This window comes from Nerophis lumbriciformis, linkage group LG05 (assembly GCF_033978685.3).
Source record: "Nerophis lumbriciformis linkage group LG05, RoL_Nlum_v2.1, whole genome shotgun sequence".
Taxonomy (NCBI): domain Eukaryota; kingdom Metazoa; phylum Chordata; class Actinopteri; order Syngnathiformes; family Syngnathidae; genus Nerophis; species Nerophis lumbriciformis.
Window position 1 is genome coordinate 14,997,485 of NC_084552.2, and position 15,108 is coordinate 15,012,592.

Here is a 15,108-nt window from a genome sequence, read left to right on the forward strand (position 1 = left end):
CCACAGGTGAACATACTAATTGGGAACAGGTGGGTGCCATGATTGGGTATAAATGCAGCTTCCATGAAATGCTCAGTCATTCACAAACGAGGATGGGGCTCGAACCCGCTTTTCCCCGGCAGCTGTGTCTGTGCCCAGACATGCCTCTGCAGCGACAAGGCTGCAGGCAATCACGGATCAGCGCACCCGGACCTAATGAGAGGGAGCGGCATAAAGACCAGCGGACCCAAGGAACCTTTGCCGGGACGTCGCTCATCTTCCCAGTAAGCATCGCGTCTGGCGTCCCCTCCCTTGTGCTTTGCTCGGCTTCTCTGTGCTCTTCCTTGTTCCCTAGTTCATGTCCCTTGTGTCTACCGCAGTGTCTTCCCCGTCGTCTGTGATCATGTTTTGCTTCACGACATCCATCCGGATCTCTGACTGCCTTCCTCGATCCCTGCTCGGACACGGACTACGCTCCCAGTCTCCTACCCTCGACTGCTTGCCTTCTTACGGACTGCCTCTTCGCCTTGCCCCGTTGATTCGACGAAAGATCCATTCTACACTCACAGACAACAAACCCTGGTAATACTTACACGGTTAATTCTATACATCGTCTACACGTATTCACTTTGGTAGGGCGGTATAGCTCGGTTGGTAGAGCGGCCGTGCCAGCAACTTGAGGGTTGCAGGTTCGATCCCCGCTTCCGCCATCCTAGTCACTGCAGTTGTGTCCTTGGGCAAGATACTTTACCCACCTGCTCCCAGTGCCACACACACTGGTTTAAATGTAACTTAGATATTGGGTTTCACTATGTAAAGCGCTTTGAGTCACTTGAGAAAAAAAAGTGCTATATAAATGTAATTCACTTCACTTCACTTCACTTATACTAGCATACACACTCCACTCACTCATCAAAGGTTTCAATAAACCCTGTAAACCCGCAGTTCAGCCTTGGTTGTCGCCTCCTTCCCTTCTCAGAACACAAGCTATTGCAAGGAATTTAGGGATTTCACCATCTGCGGTCCGTAATATCATCAAAAGGTTCAGAGAATCTGGAGAAATCACTGCACGTAAGCGGCAAGGCTGAAAACCAACATTGAATGCTCGTGACCTTCAATCCCTCAGGCGGTATTGCATCAAAAAGCGACATCAGTGTGTAAAGGAACGTTAATTGGGCATACATGCACGCACCCGCCCCTCCCCCAATCAACGCCTTCACCACTGCTTAATTCCTCCGGGGTTGTGGATGGCTGAGTAGCGCTTTACAGCGGCAGCCGGCCTCCAGGGCTCCAAATCCCCCCTCCCTCTGTTGCGAGTTGTTGTGATTACATATATCATGTTTATGTGTGCCATGCTATGTGAGGTTTTTTCCTCGGACTCAGTCTGGACCCCTCCTGAAGGTCCAGCCTTAGACTGATATTTTTTTTTACTCTTCCCCCTTTCCCAATGTCACCTTTTTCCCACCTTTTTCAAGGAGCGCCGTAAGTGGCTGATCCATTGGCGGTTCCGTCTTGTCCACTTGTAACGTATGTCTGCTCTTAGTGGGACTGTGCCAAAAATGACATTTCAGTTCTTTTGTGTCTTGTACATGTTAAAGAATGGACAACAATAAAGCATCTTGAATCTTGATATCACCACATGCGCTCAGGAACACTTCAGAAATCCACTGTGAGTAACTTCAGTTGGTCACTACATCTGTAAGTGCAAGTTAAAACTCTATTTTGCAAAGCATTTATCAACAACACCCAGAAACGCCGCCGGCTTCGCTGGGCCCGAGCTCATCTAAGATGGACTAATACAAAGTGGAAAAGTGTTCTGTGGTCTGACGAGTCCACATTTCAAATTGTTTTTGGAAACTGTGGACGTTGTGTCTTCCGGCAGGTGACTAGTTGTGTTTGGTGGCCATGTTGGCAGGAGAGTCACCTGACTAGTTGTGTTTGGTGGCCATGTTGGCAGGATAGTCAGGTAACTAGTTGTGTTTGGTGGCCATGTTGGCAGGAGAGTCAGGTGACTAGTTGTGTTTGGTGGCCATGTTGGCGGGAGAGTCACATGACTAGTTGTGTTTGGTGGCCATGTTGGCAGGAGAGTCAGGTGACTAGTTGTGTTTGGTGGCCGTGTTGGCAGGAGAGTCACATGACTAGTTGTGTTTGGTGGCCATGTTGGCAGGAGAGTCACATGAATAGTTGTGTTTGGCGGCCATTTTGGCAGGATAGTCAGGTGACTAGTTGTGTTTGGTGGCCATGTTGGCAGGAGAGTCAGGTGACTAGTTGTGTTTGGTGGCCATGTTGGCGAAAGAGTCACATGACTAGTTGTGTTTGGTGGCCATGTTGGCAGGAGAGTCAGGTGACTAGTTGTGTTTGGTGGCCATGTTGGCAGGAGAGTCAAGTGACTAGTTGTGTTTGGTGGCCATGTTGGCAGGAGAGTCAAGTGACTAGTTGTGTTTGGTGGCCATGTTGGCAGGAGAGTCAAGTGACTAGTTGTGTTTGGTGGCCATGTTGGCAGGAGAGTCAAGTGACTAGTTGTGTTTGGTGGCCGTGTTGGCAGGAGAGTTACATGACTAGTTGTGTTTGGTGGCCATGTTGGCAGGAGAGTCACATGAATAGTTGTGTTTGGCGGCCATTTTGGCAGGATAGTCAGGTGACTAGTTGTGTTTGGTGGCCATGTTGGCAGGAGAGTCAGGTGACTAGTTGTGTTTGGTGGCCATGTTGGCGAAAGAGTCACATGACTAGTTGTGTTTGGTGGCCATGTTGGCAGGAGAGTCAGGTGACTAGTTGTGTTTGGTGGCCATGTTGGCAGGAGAGTCAAGTGACTAGTTGTGTTTGGTGGCCATGTTGGCAGGAGAGTCAAGTGACTAGTTGTGTTTGGTGGCCATGTTGGCAGGAGAGTCAAGTGACTAGTTGTGTTTGGTGGCCATGTTGGCAGGAGAGTCAAGTGACTAGTTGTGTTTGGTGGCCATGTTGGCAGGAGAGTCAGGTGACTAGTTGTGTTTGGTGGCCATGTTGGCAGGAGAGTCAGGTGACTAGTTGTGTTTGGTGGCCATGTTGGCAGAAGAGTCACATGATTAGTTGTGTTTGGTGGCCATGTTGGCAGGAGAGTCAGGTGACTAGTTGTGTTTGGTGGCCATGTTGGCGGGAGAGTCAGGTGACTAGTTGTGTTTGATGGCCATGTTGGCAGGAGAGTCAAGTGACTAGTTGTGTTTGGTGGCCATGTTGGCAGGAGAGTCAGGTGACTAGTTGTGTTTGGTGGCCATGTTGGCAGGAGAGTCAAGTGACTAGTTGTGTTTGGTGGCCATGTTGGCAGGAGAGTCAAGTGACTAGTTGTGTTTGGTGGCCATGTTGGCAGGAGAGTCAGGTGACTAGTTGTGTTTGGTGGCCATGTTGGCAGGAGAGTCAGGTGACTAGTTGTGTTTGGTGGCCATGTTGGCAGAAGAGTCACATGATTAGTTGTGTTTGGTGGCCATGTTGGCAGGAGAGTCAGGTGACTAGTTGTGTTTGGTGGCCATGTTGGCGGGAGAGTCAGGTGACTAGTTGTGTTTGATGGCCATGTTGGCAGGAGAGTCAAGTGACTAGTTGTGTTTGGTGGCCATGTTGGCAGGAGAGTCAGGTGACTAGTTGTGTTTGGTGGCCATGTTGGCAGGAGAGTCAAGTGACTAGTTGTGTTTGGTGGCCATGTTGGCGGGAGAGTCACATGACTAGTTGTGTTTGGTGGCCATGTTGGCAGGAGAGTCAGGTGACTAGTTGTGTTTGGTGGCCATGTTGGCGGGAGAGTCAGGTGACTAGTTGTGTTTGATGGCCATGTTGGCAGGAGAGTCAAGTGACTAGTTGTGTTTGGTGGCCATGTTGGCAGGAGAGTCAAGTGACTAGTTGTGTTTGGTGGCCATGTTGGCGGGAGAGTCACATGACTAGTTGTGTTTGGTGGCCATGTTGGCAGGAGAGTCAGGTGACTAGTTGTGTTTGGTGGCCATGTTGGCGGGAGAGTCAGGTGACTAGTTGTGTTTGATGGCCATGTTGGCAGGAGAGTCAGGTGACTAGTTGTGTTTGGTGGCCATGTTGGCAGGAGAGTCAGGTGACTAGTTGTGTTTGGTGGCCATGTTGGCGGGAGAGTCACATGACTAGTTGTGTTTGGTGGCCATGTTGGCAGGAGAGTCAGGTGACTAGTTGTGTTTGGTGGCCATGTTGGCGGGAGAGTCAGGTGGCTAGTTGTGTTTGGTGGCCATGTTGGCAGGAGAATCAGGTGACTAGTTGTGTTTGGTGGCCATGTTGGCAGGAGAGTCAGGTGAATAGTTGTGTTTGGTGGCCATGTTGGCGGGAGAGTCATATGACTAGTTGTGTTTGGTGGCCATGTTGGCAGGAGAGTCAGGTGACTAGTTGTGTTTGGTGGCCATGTTGGCAGGAGAGTCACCTAACTAGTTGTGTTTGGTGGCCATGTTGGCAGGATAGTCACGTAACTAGTTGTGTTTGGTGGCCATGTTGGCAGGAGAGTCAGGTGACTAGTTGTGTTTGGTGGCCATGTTGGCGGGAGAGTCACATGACTAGTTGTGTTTGGTGGCCATGTTGGCAGGAGAGTCAGGTGACTAGTTGTGTTTGGTGGCCATGTTGGCAGGAGAGTCACATGACTAGTTGTGTTTGGTGGCCATGTTGGCAGGAGAGTCACATGAATAGTTGTGTTTGGCGGCCATTTTGGCAGGATAGTCAGGTGACTAGTTGTGTTTGGTGGCCATGTTGGCAGGAGAGTCAGGTGACTAGTTGTGTTTGGTGGCCATGTTGGCGGGAGAGTCACATGACTAGTTGTGTTTGGTGGCCATGTTGGCAGGAGAGTCAGGTGACTAGTTGTGTTTGGTGGCCATGTTGGCAGGAGAGTCAAGTGACTAGTTGTGTTTGGTGGCCATGTTGGCAGGAGAGTCAAGTGACTAGTTGTGTTTGGTGGCCATGTTGGCAGGAGAGTCAAGTGACTAGTTGTGTTTGGTGGCCATGTTGGCAGGAGAGTCAGGTGACTAGTTGTGTTTGGTGGCCATGTTGGCAGGAGAGTCAGGTGACTAGTTGTGTTTGGTGGCCATGTTGGCGGAAGAGTCACATGATTAGTTGTGTTTGGTGGCCATGTTGGCAGGAGAGTCAGGTGACTAGTTGTGTTTGGTGGCCATGTTGGCGGGAGAGTCAGGTGACTAGTTGTGTTTGATGGCCATGTTGGCAGGAGAGTCAAGTGACTAGTTGTGTTTGGTGGCCATGTTGGCAGGAGAGTCAGGTGACTAGTTGTGTTTGGTGGCCATGTTGGCAGGAGAGTCAAGTGACTAGTTGTGTTTGGTGGCCATGTTGGCAGGAGAGTCAGGTGACTAGTTGTGTTTGGTGCCCATGTTGGCAGGAGAGTCAGGTGACTAGTTGTGTTTGGTGGCCATGTTGGCGGGAGAGTCACATGACTAGTTGTGTTTGGTGGCCATGTTGGCAGGAGAGTCAGGTGACTAGTTGTGTTTGGTGGCCATGTTGGCAGGAGAGTCAGGTGACTAGTTGTGTTTGGTGGCCATGTTGGCGGGAGAGTCACATGACTAGTTGTGTTTGGTGGCCATTTTGGCAGGAGAGTCAGGTGACTAGTTGTGTTTGGTGGCCATGTTGGCGGGAGAGTCAGGTGACTAGTTGTGTTTGATGGCCATGTTGGCAGGAGAGTCAAGTGACTAGTTGTGTTTGGTGGCCATGTTGGCAGGAGAGTCAGGTGACTAGTTGTGTTTGGTGGCCATGTTGGCAGGAGAGTCAAGTGACTAGTTGTGTTTGGTGGCCATGTTGGCAGGAGAGTCAAGTGACTAGTTGTGTTTGGTGGCCATGTTGGCAGGAGAGTCAAGTGACTAGTTGTGTTTGGTGGCCATGTTGGCAGGAGAGTCAAGTGACTAGTTGTGTTTGGTGGCCATGTTGGCAGGAGAGTCAGGTGACTAGTTGTGTTTGGTGGCCATGTTGGCAGGAGAGTCAGGTGACTAGTTGTGTTTGGTGGCCATGTTGGCAGAAGAGTCACATGATTAGTTGTGTTTGGTGGCCATGTTGGCAGGAGAGTCAGGTGACTAGTTGTGTTTGGTGGCCATGTTGGCGGGAGAGTCAGGTGACTAGTTGTGTTTGATGGCCATGTTGGCAGGAGAGTCAAGTGACTAGTTGTGTTTGGTGGCCATGTTGGCAGGAGAGTCAGGTGACTAGTTGTGTTTGGTGGCCATGTTGGCAGGAGAGTCAAGTGACTAGTTGTGTTTGGTGGCCATGTTGGCGGGAGAGTCACATGACTAGTTGTGTTTGGTGGCCATGTTGGCAGGAGAGTCAGGTGACTAGTTGTGTTTGGTGGCCATGTTGGCGGGAGAGTCAGGTGACTAGTTGTGTTTGATGGCCATGTTGGCAGGAGAGTCAAGTGACTAGTTGTGTTTGGTGGCCATGTTGGCAGGAGAGTCAAGTGACTAGTTGTGTTTGGTGGCCATGTTGGCGGGAGAGTCACATGACTAGTTGTGTTTGGTGGCCATGTTGGCAGGAGAGTCAGGTGACTAGTTGTGTTTGGTGGCCATGTTGGCGGGAGAGTCAGGTGACTAGTTGTGTTTGATGGCCATGCTGGCAGGAGAGTCAGGTGACTAGTTGTGTTTGGTGGCCATGTTGGCAGGAGAGTCAGGTGACTAGTTGTGTTTGGTGGCCATGTTGGCGGGAGAGTCACATGACTAGTTGTGTTTGGTGGCCATGTTGGCAGGAGAGTCAGGTGACTAGTTGTGTTTGGTGGCCATGTTGGCGGGAGAGTCAGGTGGCTAGTTGTGTTTGATGGCCATGTTGGCAGGAGAGTCAAGTGACTAGTTGTGTTTGGTGGCCATGTTGGCAGGAGAATCAGGTGACTAGTTGTGTTTGGTGGCCATGTTGGCAGGAGAGTCAGGTGAATAGTTGTGTTTGGTGGCCATGTTGGCGGGAGAGTCATATGACTAGTTGTGTTTGGTGGCCATGTTGGCAGGAGAGTCAGGTGACTAGTTGTGTTTGGTGGCCATGTTGGCAGGAGAGTCACCTAACTAGTTGTGTTTGGTGGCCATGTTGGCAGGATAGTCAGGTAACTAGTTGTGTTTGGTGGCCATGTTGGCAGGAGAGTCAGGTGACTAGTTGTGTTTGGTGGCCATGTTGGCGGGAGAGTCACATGACTAGTTGTGTTTGGTGGCCATGTTGGCAGGAGAGTCAGGTGACTAGTTGTGTTTGGTGGCCATGTTGGCGGAAGAGTCACATGATTAGTTGTGTTTGGTGGCCATGTTGGCAGGAGAGTCAGGTGACTAGTTGTGTTTGGTGGCCATGTTGGCGGGAGAGTCAGGTGACTAGTTGTGTTTGATGGCCATGTTGGCAGGAGAGTCAAGTGACTAGTTGTGTTTGGTGGCCATGTTGGCAGGAGAGTCAGGTGACTAGTTGTGTTTGGTGGCCATGTTGGCAGGAGAGTCAAGTGACTAGTTGTGTTTGGTGGCCATGTTGGCAGGAGAGTCAGGTGACTAGTTGTGTTTGGTGGCCATGTTGGCAGGAGAGTCAGGTGACTAGTTGTGTTTGGTGGCCATGTTGGCGGGAGAGTCACATGACTAGTTGTGTTTGGTGGCCATGTTGGCAGGAGAGTCAGGTGACTAGTTGTGTTTGGTGGCCATGTTGGCAGGAGAGTCAGGTGACTAGTTGTGTTTGGTGGCCATGTTGGCGGGAGAGTCACATGACTAGTTGTGTTTGGTGGCCATGTTGGCAGGAGAGTCAGGTGACTAGTTGTGTTTGGTGGCCATGTTGGCAGGAGAGTCAAGTGACTAGTTGTGTTTGGTGGCCATGTTGGCAGGAGAGTCAGGTGACTAGTTGTGTTTGGTGGCCATGTTGGCAGGAGAGTCAGGTGACTAGTTGTGTTTGGTGGCCATGTTGGCAGAAGAGTCACATGATTAGTTGTGTTTGGTGGCCATGTTGGCAGGAGAGTCAAGTGACTAGTTGTGTTTGGTGGCCATGTTGGCGGGAGAGTCAGGTGACTAGTTGTGTTTGATGGCCATGTTGGCAGGAGAGTCAAGTGACTAGTTGTGTTTGGTGGCCATGTTGGCAGGAGAGTCAGGTGACTAGTTGTGTTTGGTGGCCATGTTGGCAGGAGAGTCAAGTGACTAGTTGTGTTTGGTGGCCATGTTGGCGGGAGAGTCAGGTGACTAGTTGTGTTTGGTGGCCATGTTGGCAGGAGAGTCAGGTGACTAGTTGTGTTTGGTGGCCATGTTGGCGGGAGAGTCAGGTGACTAGTTGTGTTTGGTGGCCATGTTGGCGGGAGAGTCAGGTGACTAGTTGTGTTTGATGGCCATGTTGGCAGGAGAGTCAAGTGACTAGTTGTGTTTGGTGGCCATGTTGGCAGGAGAGTCAAGTGACTAGTTGTGTTTGGTGGCCATGTTGGCGGGAGAGTCAGGTGACTAGTTGTGTTTGATGGCCATGTTGGCAGGAGAGTCAAGTGACTAGTTGTGTTTGGTGGCCATGTTGGCAGGAGAGTCAAGTGACTAGTTGTGTTTGGTGGCCATGTTGGCAGGAGAGTCAGGTGACTAGTTGTGTTTGGTGGCCATGTTGGCGGGAGAGTCAGGTGACTAGTTGTGTTTGATGGCCATGTTGGCAGGAGAGTCAAGTGACTAGTTGTGTTTGGTGGCCATGTTGGCAGGAGAGTCAAGTGACTAGTTGTGTTTGGTGGCCATGTTGGCGGGAGAGTCACATGACTAGTTGTGTTTGGTGGCCATGTTGGCAGGAGAGTCAGGTGACTAGTTGTGTTTGGTGGCCATGTTGGCGGGAGAGTCAGGTGACTAGTTGTGTTTGATGGCCATGTTGGCAGGAGAGTCAGGTGACTAGTTGTGTTTGGTGGCCATGTTGGCAGGAGAGTCAGGTGACTAGTTGTGTTTGGTGGCCATGTTGGCGGGAGAGTCACATGACTAGTTGTGTTTGGTGGCCATGTTGGCAGGAGAGTCAGGTGACTAGTTGTGTTTGGTGGCCATGTTGGCGGGAGAGTCAGGTGGCTAGTTGTGTTTGATGGCCATGTTGGCAGGAGAGTCAAGTGACTAGTTGTGTTTGGTGGCCATGTTGGCAGGAGAATCAGGTGACTAGTTGTGTTTGGTGGCCATGTTGGCAGGAGAGTCAGGTGAATAGTTGTGTTTGGTGGCCATGTTGGCGGGAGAGTCATATGACTAGTTGTGTTTGGTGGCCATGTTGGCAGGAGAGTCAGGTGACTAGTTGTGTTTGGTGGCCATGTTGGCAGGAGAGTCACCTAACTAGTTGTGTTTGGTGGCCATGTTGGCAGGATAGTCAGGTAACTAGTTGTGTTTGGTGGCCATGTTGGCAGGAGAGTCAGGTGACTAGTTGTGTTTGGTGGCCATGTTGGCGGGAGAGTCACATGACTAGTTGTGTTTGGTGGCCATGTTGGCAGGAGAGTCAGGTGACTAGTTGTGTTTGGTGGCCATGTTGGCAGGAGAGTCACATGACTAGTTGTGTTTGGTGGCCATGTTGGCAGGAGAGTCACATGAATAGTTGTGTTTGGCGGCCATTTTGGCAGGATAGTCAGGTGACTAGTTGTGTTTGGTGGCCATGTTGGCAGGAGAGTCAGGTGACTAGTTGTGTTTGGTGGCCATGTTGGCGGGAGAGTCACCTGACTAGTTGTGTTTGGTGGCCATGTTGGCAGGAGAGTCAGGTGACTAGTTGTGTTTGGTGGCCATGTTGGCAGGAGAGTCAAGTGACTAGTTGTGTTTGGTGGCCATGTTGGCAGGAGAGTCAAGTGACTAGTTGTGTTTGGTGGCCATGTTGGCAGGAGAGTCAAGTGACTAGTTGTGTTTGGTGGCCATGTTGGCAGGAGAGTCAAGTGACTAGTTGTGTTTGGTGGCCATGTTGGCAGGAGAGTCAGGTGACTAGTTGTGTTTGGTGGCCATGTTGGCAGGAGAGTCAGGTGACTAGTTGTGTTTGGTGGCCATGTTGGCGGAAGAGTCACATGATTAGTTGTGTTTGGTGGCCATGTTGGCAGGAGAGTCAGGTGACTAGTTGTGTTTGGTGGCCATGTTGGCGGGAGAGTCAGGTGATTAGTTGTGTTTGATGGCCATGTTGGCAGGAGAGTCAAGTGACTAGTTGTGTTTGGTGGCCATGTTGGCAGGAGAGTCAGGTGACTAGTTGTGTTTGGTGGCCATGTTGGCAGGAGAGTCAAGTGACTAGTTGTGTTTGGTGGCCATGTTGGCAGGAGAGTCAGGTGACTAGTTGTGTTTGGTGGCCATGTTGGCAGGAGAGTCAGGTGACTAGTTGTGTTTGGTGGCCATGTTGGCGGGAGAGTCACATGACTAGTTGTGTTTGGTGGCCATGTTGGCAGGAGAGTCAGGTGACTAGTTGTGTTTGGTGGCCATGTTGGCAGGAGAGTCAGGTGACTAGTTGTGTTTGGTGGCCATGTTGGCGGGAGAGTCACATGACTAGTTGTGTTTGGTGGCCATGTTGGCAGGACAGTCAGGTGACTAGTTGTGTTTGGTGGCCATGTTGGCGGGAGAGTCAGGTGACTAGTTGTGTTTGATGGCCATGTTGGCAGGAGAGTCAAGTGACTAGTTGTGTTTGGTGGCCATGTTGGCAGGAGAGTCAGGTGACTAGTTGTGTTTGGTGGCCATGTTGGCAGGAGAGTCAGGTGACTAGTTGTGTTTGGTGGCCATGTTGGCGGGAGAGTCACATGACTAGTTGTGTTTGGTGGCCATGTTGGCAGGAGAGTCAGGTGACTAGTTGTGTTTGATGGCCATGTTGGCAGGAGAGTCAAGTGACTAGTTGTGTTTGGTGGCCATGTTGGCAGGAGAGTCAGGTGACTAGTTGTGTTTGGTGGCCATGTTGGCAGGAGAGTCAAGTGACTAGTTGTGTTTGGTGGCCATGTTGGCGGGAGAGTCACATGACTAGTTGTGTTTGGTGGCCATGTTGGCAGGAGAGTCAGGTGACTAGTTGTGTTTGGTGGCCATGTTGACGGGAGAGTCAGGTGACTAGTTGTGTTTGATGGCCATGTTGGCAGGAGAGTCAGGTGACTAGTTGTGTTTGGTGGCCATGTTGGCGGGAGAGTCACATGACTAGTTGTGTTTGGTGGCCATGTTGGCAGGAGAGTCAGGTGACTAGTTGTGTTTGGTGGCCATGTTGGCGGGAGAGTCAGGTGGCTAGTTGTGTTTGATGGCCATGTTGGCAGGAGAGTCAGGTGACTAGTTGTGTTTGGTGGCCATGTTGGCAGGAGAATCAGGTGACTAGTTGTGTTTGGTGGCCATATTGGCAGGAGAGTCAGGTGACTAGTTGTGTTTGGTGGCCATGTTGGCGGGAGAGTCAGGTGGCTAGTTGTGTTTGATGGCCATGTTGGCAGGAGAGTCAGGTGACTAGTTGTGTTTGGTGGCCATGTTGGCAGGAGAGTCAGGTGGCTAGTTGTGTTTGGTGGCCATGTTGGCAGGAGAGTCAGGTGAATAGTTGTGTTTGGTGGCCATGTTGGCGGGAGAGTCAGGTGACTAGTTGTGTTTGATGGCCATGTTGGCAGGAGAGTCAAGTGACTAGTTGTGTTTGGTGGCCATGTTGGCAGGAGAGTCAGGTGACTAGTTGTGTTTGGTGGCCATGTTGGCAGGAGAGTCAAGTGACTAGTTGTGTTTGGTGGCCATGTTGGCGGGAGAGTCACATGACTAGTTGTGTTTGGTGGCCATGTTGGCAGGAGAGTCAGGTGACTAGTTGTGTTTGGTGGCCATGTTGGCGGGAGAGTCAGGTGACTAGTTGTGTTTGGTGGCCATGTTGGCGGGAGAGTCACATGACTAGTTGTGTTTGATGGCCATGTTGGCAGGAGAGTCAGGTGACTAGTTGTGTTTGGTGGCCATGTTGGCAGGAGAGTCAGGTGACTAGTTGTGTTTGGTGGCCATGTTGGCGGGAGAGTCAGGTGGCTAGTTGTGTTTGATGGCCATGTTGGCGGGAGAGTCAGGTGACTAGTTGTGTTTGGTGGCCATGTTGGCGGGAGAGTCACATGACTAGTTGTGTTTGATGGCCATGTTGGCAGGAGAGTCAGGTGACTAGTTGTGTTTGGTGGCCATGTTGGCAGGAGAGTCAGGTGACTAGTTGTGTTTGGTGGCCATGTTGGCGGGAGAGTCACATGACTAGTTGTGTTTGGTGGCCATGTTGGCAGGAGAGTCAGGTGACTAGTTGTGTTTGGTGGCCATGTTGGCGGGAGAGTCAGGTGGCTAGTTGTGTTTGATGGCCATGTTGGCAGGAGAGTCAGGTGACTAGTTGTGTTTGGTGGCCATGTTGGCAGGAGAATCAGGTGACTAGTTGTGTTTGGTGGCCATGTTGGCAGGAGAGTCAGGTGAATAGTTGTGTTTGGTGGCCATGTTGGCAAGAGAGTCAGGTGACTAGTTGTGTTTGGTGGCCATGTTGGCGGGAGAGTCACATGACTAGTTGTGTTTGGTGGCCATGTTGGCAAGAGAGTCAGGTGACTAGTTGTGTTTGGTGGCCATGTTGGCGGGAGAGTCAGGTGGCTAGTTGTGTTTGATGGCCATGTTGGCAGGAGAGTCAGGTGACTAGTTGTGTTTGGTGGCCATGTTGGCAGGAGAATCAGGTGACTAGTTGTGTTTGGTGGCCATGTTGGCAGGAGAATCAGGTGACTAGTTGTGTTTGGTGGCCATGTTGGCAGGAGAGTCAGGTGAATAGTTGTGTTTGGTGGCCATGTTGGCAGGAGAGTCAAGTGACTAGTTGTGTTTGGTGGCCATGTTGGCGGGAGAGTCACATGACTAGTTGTGTTTGGTGGCCATGTTGGCAGGAGAGTCAGGTGACTAGTTGTGTTTGGTGGCCATGTTGGCGGGAGAGTCAGGTGACTAGTTGTGTTTGATGGCCATGTTGGCAGGAGAGTCAGGTGACTAGTTGTGTTTGGTGGCCATGTTGGCAGGAGAGTCAGGTGACTAGTTGTGTTTGGTGGCCATGTTGGCGGGAGAGTCACATGACTAGTTGTGTTTGGTGGCCATGTTGGCAGGAGAGTCAGGTGACTAGTTGTGTTTGGTGGCCATGTTGGCGGGAGAGTCAGGTGACTAGTTGTGTTTGATGGCCATGTTGGCAGGAGAGTCAAGTGACTAGTTGTGTTTGGTGGCCATGTTGGCAGGAGAGTCAGGTGACTAGTTGTGTTTGGTGGCCATGTTGGCAGGAGAGTCAGGTGACTAGTTGTGTTTGGTGGCCATGTTGGCGGGAGAGTCACATGACTAGTTGTGTTTGGTGGCCATGTTGGCAGGAGAGTCAGGTGACTAGTTGTGTTTGGTGGCCATGTTGGCGGGAGAGTCAGGTGACTAGTCTTGTTTGATGGCCATGTTGGCAGGAGAGTCAAGTGACTAGTTGTGTTTGGTGGCCATGTTGGCAGGAGAGTCAGGTGACTAGTTGTGTTTGGTGGCCATGTTGGCAGGAGAGTCAAGTGACTAGTTGTGTTTGGTGGCCATGTTGGCGGGAGAGTCACATGACTAGTTGTGTTTGGTGGCCATGTTGGCAGGAGAGTCAGGTGACTAGTTGTGTTTGGTGGCCATGTTGGCGGGAGAGTCAGGTGACTAGTTGTGTTTGATGGCCATGTTGGCAGAAGAGTCAGGTGACTAGTTGTGTTTGGTGGCCATGTTGGCGGGAGAGTCAGGTGACTAGTTGTGTTTGGTGGCCATGTTGGCGGGAGAGTCACATGACTAGTTGTGTTTGGTGGCCATGTTGGCAGGAGAGTCAGGTGACTAGTTGTGTTTGGTGGCCATGTTGGCGGGAGAGTCAGGTGGCTAGTTGTGTTTGATGGCCATGTTGGCAGGAGAGTCAGGTGACTAGTTGTGTTTGGTGGCCATGTTGGCAGGAGAATCAGGTGACTAGTTGTGTTTGGTGGCCATGTTGGCAGGAGAGTCAGGTGAATAGTTGTGTTTGGTGGCCATGTTGGCAAGAGAGTCAGGTGACTAGTTGTGTTTGGTGGCCATGTTGGCGGGAGAGTCACATGACTAGTTGTGTTTGGTGGCCATGTTGGCAAGAGAGTCAGGTGACTAGTTGTGTTTGGTGGCCATGTTGGCGGGAGAGTCAGGTGGCTAGTTGTGTTTGATGGCCATGTTGGCAGGAGAGTCAGGTGACTAGTTGTGTTTGGTGGCCATGTTGGCAGGAGAATCAGGTGACTAGTTGTGTTTGGTGGCCATGTTGGCAGGAGAATCAGGTGACTAGTTGTGTTTGGTGGCCATGTTGGCAGGAGAGTCAGGTGAATAGTTGTGTTTGGTGGCCATGTTGGCAGGAGAGTCAAGTGACTAGTTGTGTTTGGTTGCCATGTTGGCGGGAGAGTCACATGACTAGTTGTGTTTGGTGGCCATGTTGGCAGGAGAGTCAGGTGACTAGTTGTGTTTGGTGGCCATGTTGGCGGGAGAGTCAGGTGACTAGTTGTGTTTGATGGCCATGTTGGCAGGAGAGTCAGGTGACTAGTTGTGTTTGGTGGCCATGTTGGCAGGAGAGTCAGGTGACTAGTTGTGTTTGGTGGCCATGTTGGCGGGAGAGTCACATGACTAGTTGTGTTTGGTGGCCATGTTGGCAGGAGAGTCAGGTGACTAGTTGTGTTTGGTGGCCATGTTGGCGGGAGAGTCAGGTGACTAGTTGTGTTTGATGGCCATGTTGGCAGGAGAGTCAAGTGACTAGTTGTGTTTGGTGGCCATGTTGGCAGGAGAGTCAGGTGACTAGTTGTGTTTGGTGGCCATGTTGGCAGGAGAGTCAGGTGACTAGTTGTGTTTGGTGGCCATGTTGGCGGGAGAGTCACATGACTAGTTGTGTTTGGTGGCCATGTTGGCAGGAGAGTCAGGTGACTAGTTGTGTTTGGTGGCCATGTTGGCGGGAGAGTCAGGTGACTAGTCTTGTTTGATGGCCATGTTGGCAGGAGAGTCAAGTGACTAGTTGTGTTTGGTGGCCATGTTGGCAGGAGAGTCAGGTGACTAGTTGTGTTTGGTGGCCATGTTGGCAGGAGAGTCAAGTGACTAGTTGTGTTTGGTGGCCATGTTGGCGGGAGAGTCACATGACTAGTTGTGTTTGGTGGCCATGTTGGCAGGAGAGTCAGGTGACTAGTTGTGTTTGGTGGCCATGTTGGCGGGAGAGTCAGGTGACTAGTTGTGTTTGATGGCCATGTTGGCAGAAGAGTCAGGTGACTAGTTGTGTTTG

General features: G+C 51.1%; 1 protein-coding gene and 1 long non-coding RNA gene across 2 annotated transcripts in view; one reads left to right on the forward strand and one right to left on the reverse strand.

The window, feature by feature from the left end:
- LOC133606856 (uncharacterized) overlaps positions 1-891 on the forward strand; it is a 44,107-nt gene extending 43,216 nt beyond the window's left edge. The window contains exons 2-3 of the long non-coding RNA XR_009815307.2: positions 123-263; positions 360-891. This is a non-coding gene — a long non-coding RNA (uncharacterized lncRNA). The remainder of the gene's footprint in view (positions 1-122; positions 264-359) is intronic.
- The window catches only part of LOC133606854 (rho GTPase-activating protein 23-like), a 105,541-nt gene that overhangs the window by 26,707 nt on the left and 63,726 nt on the right, over positions 1-15,108 (reverse strand). The window lies entirely within an intron of this gene.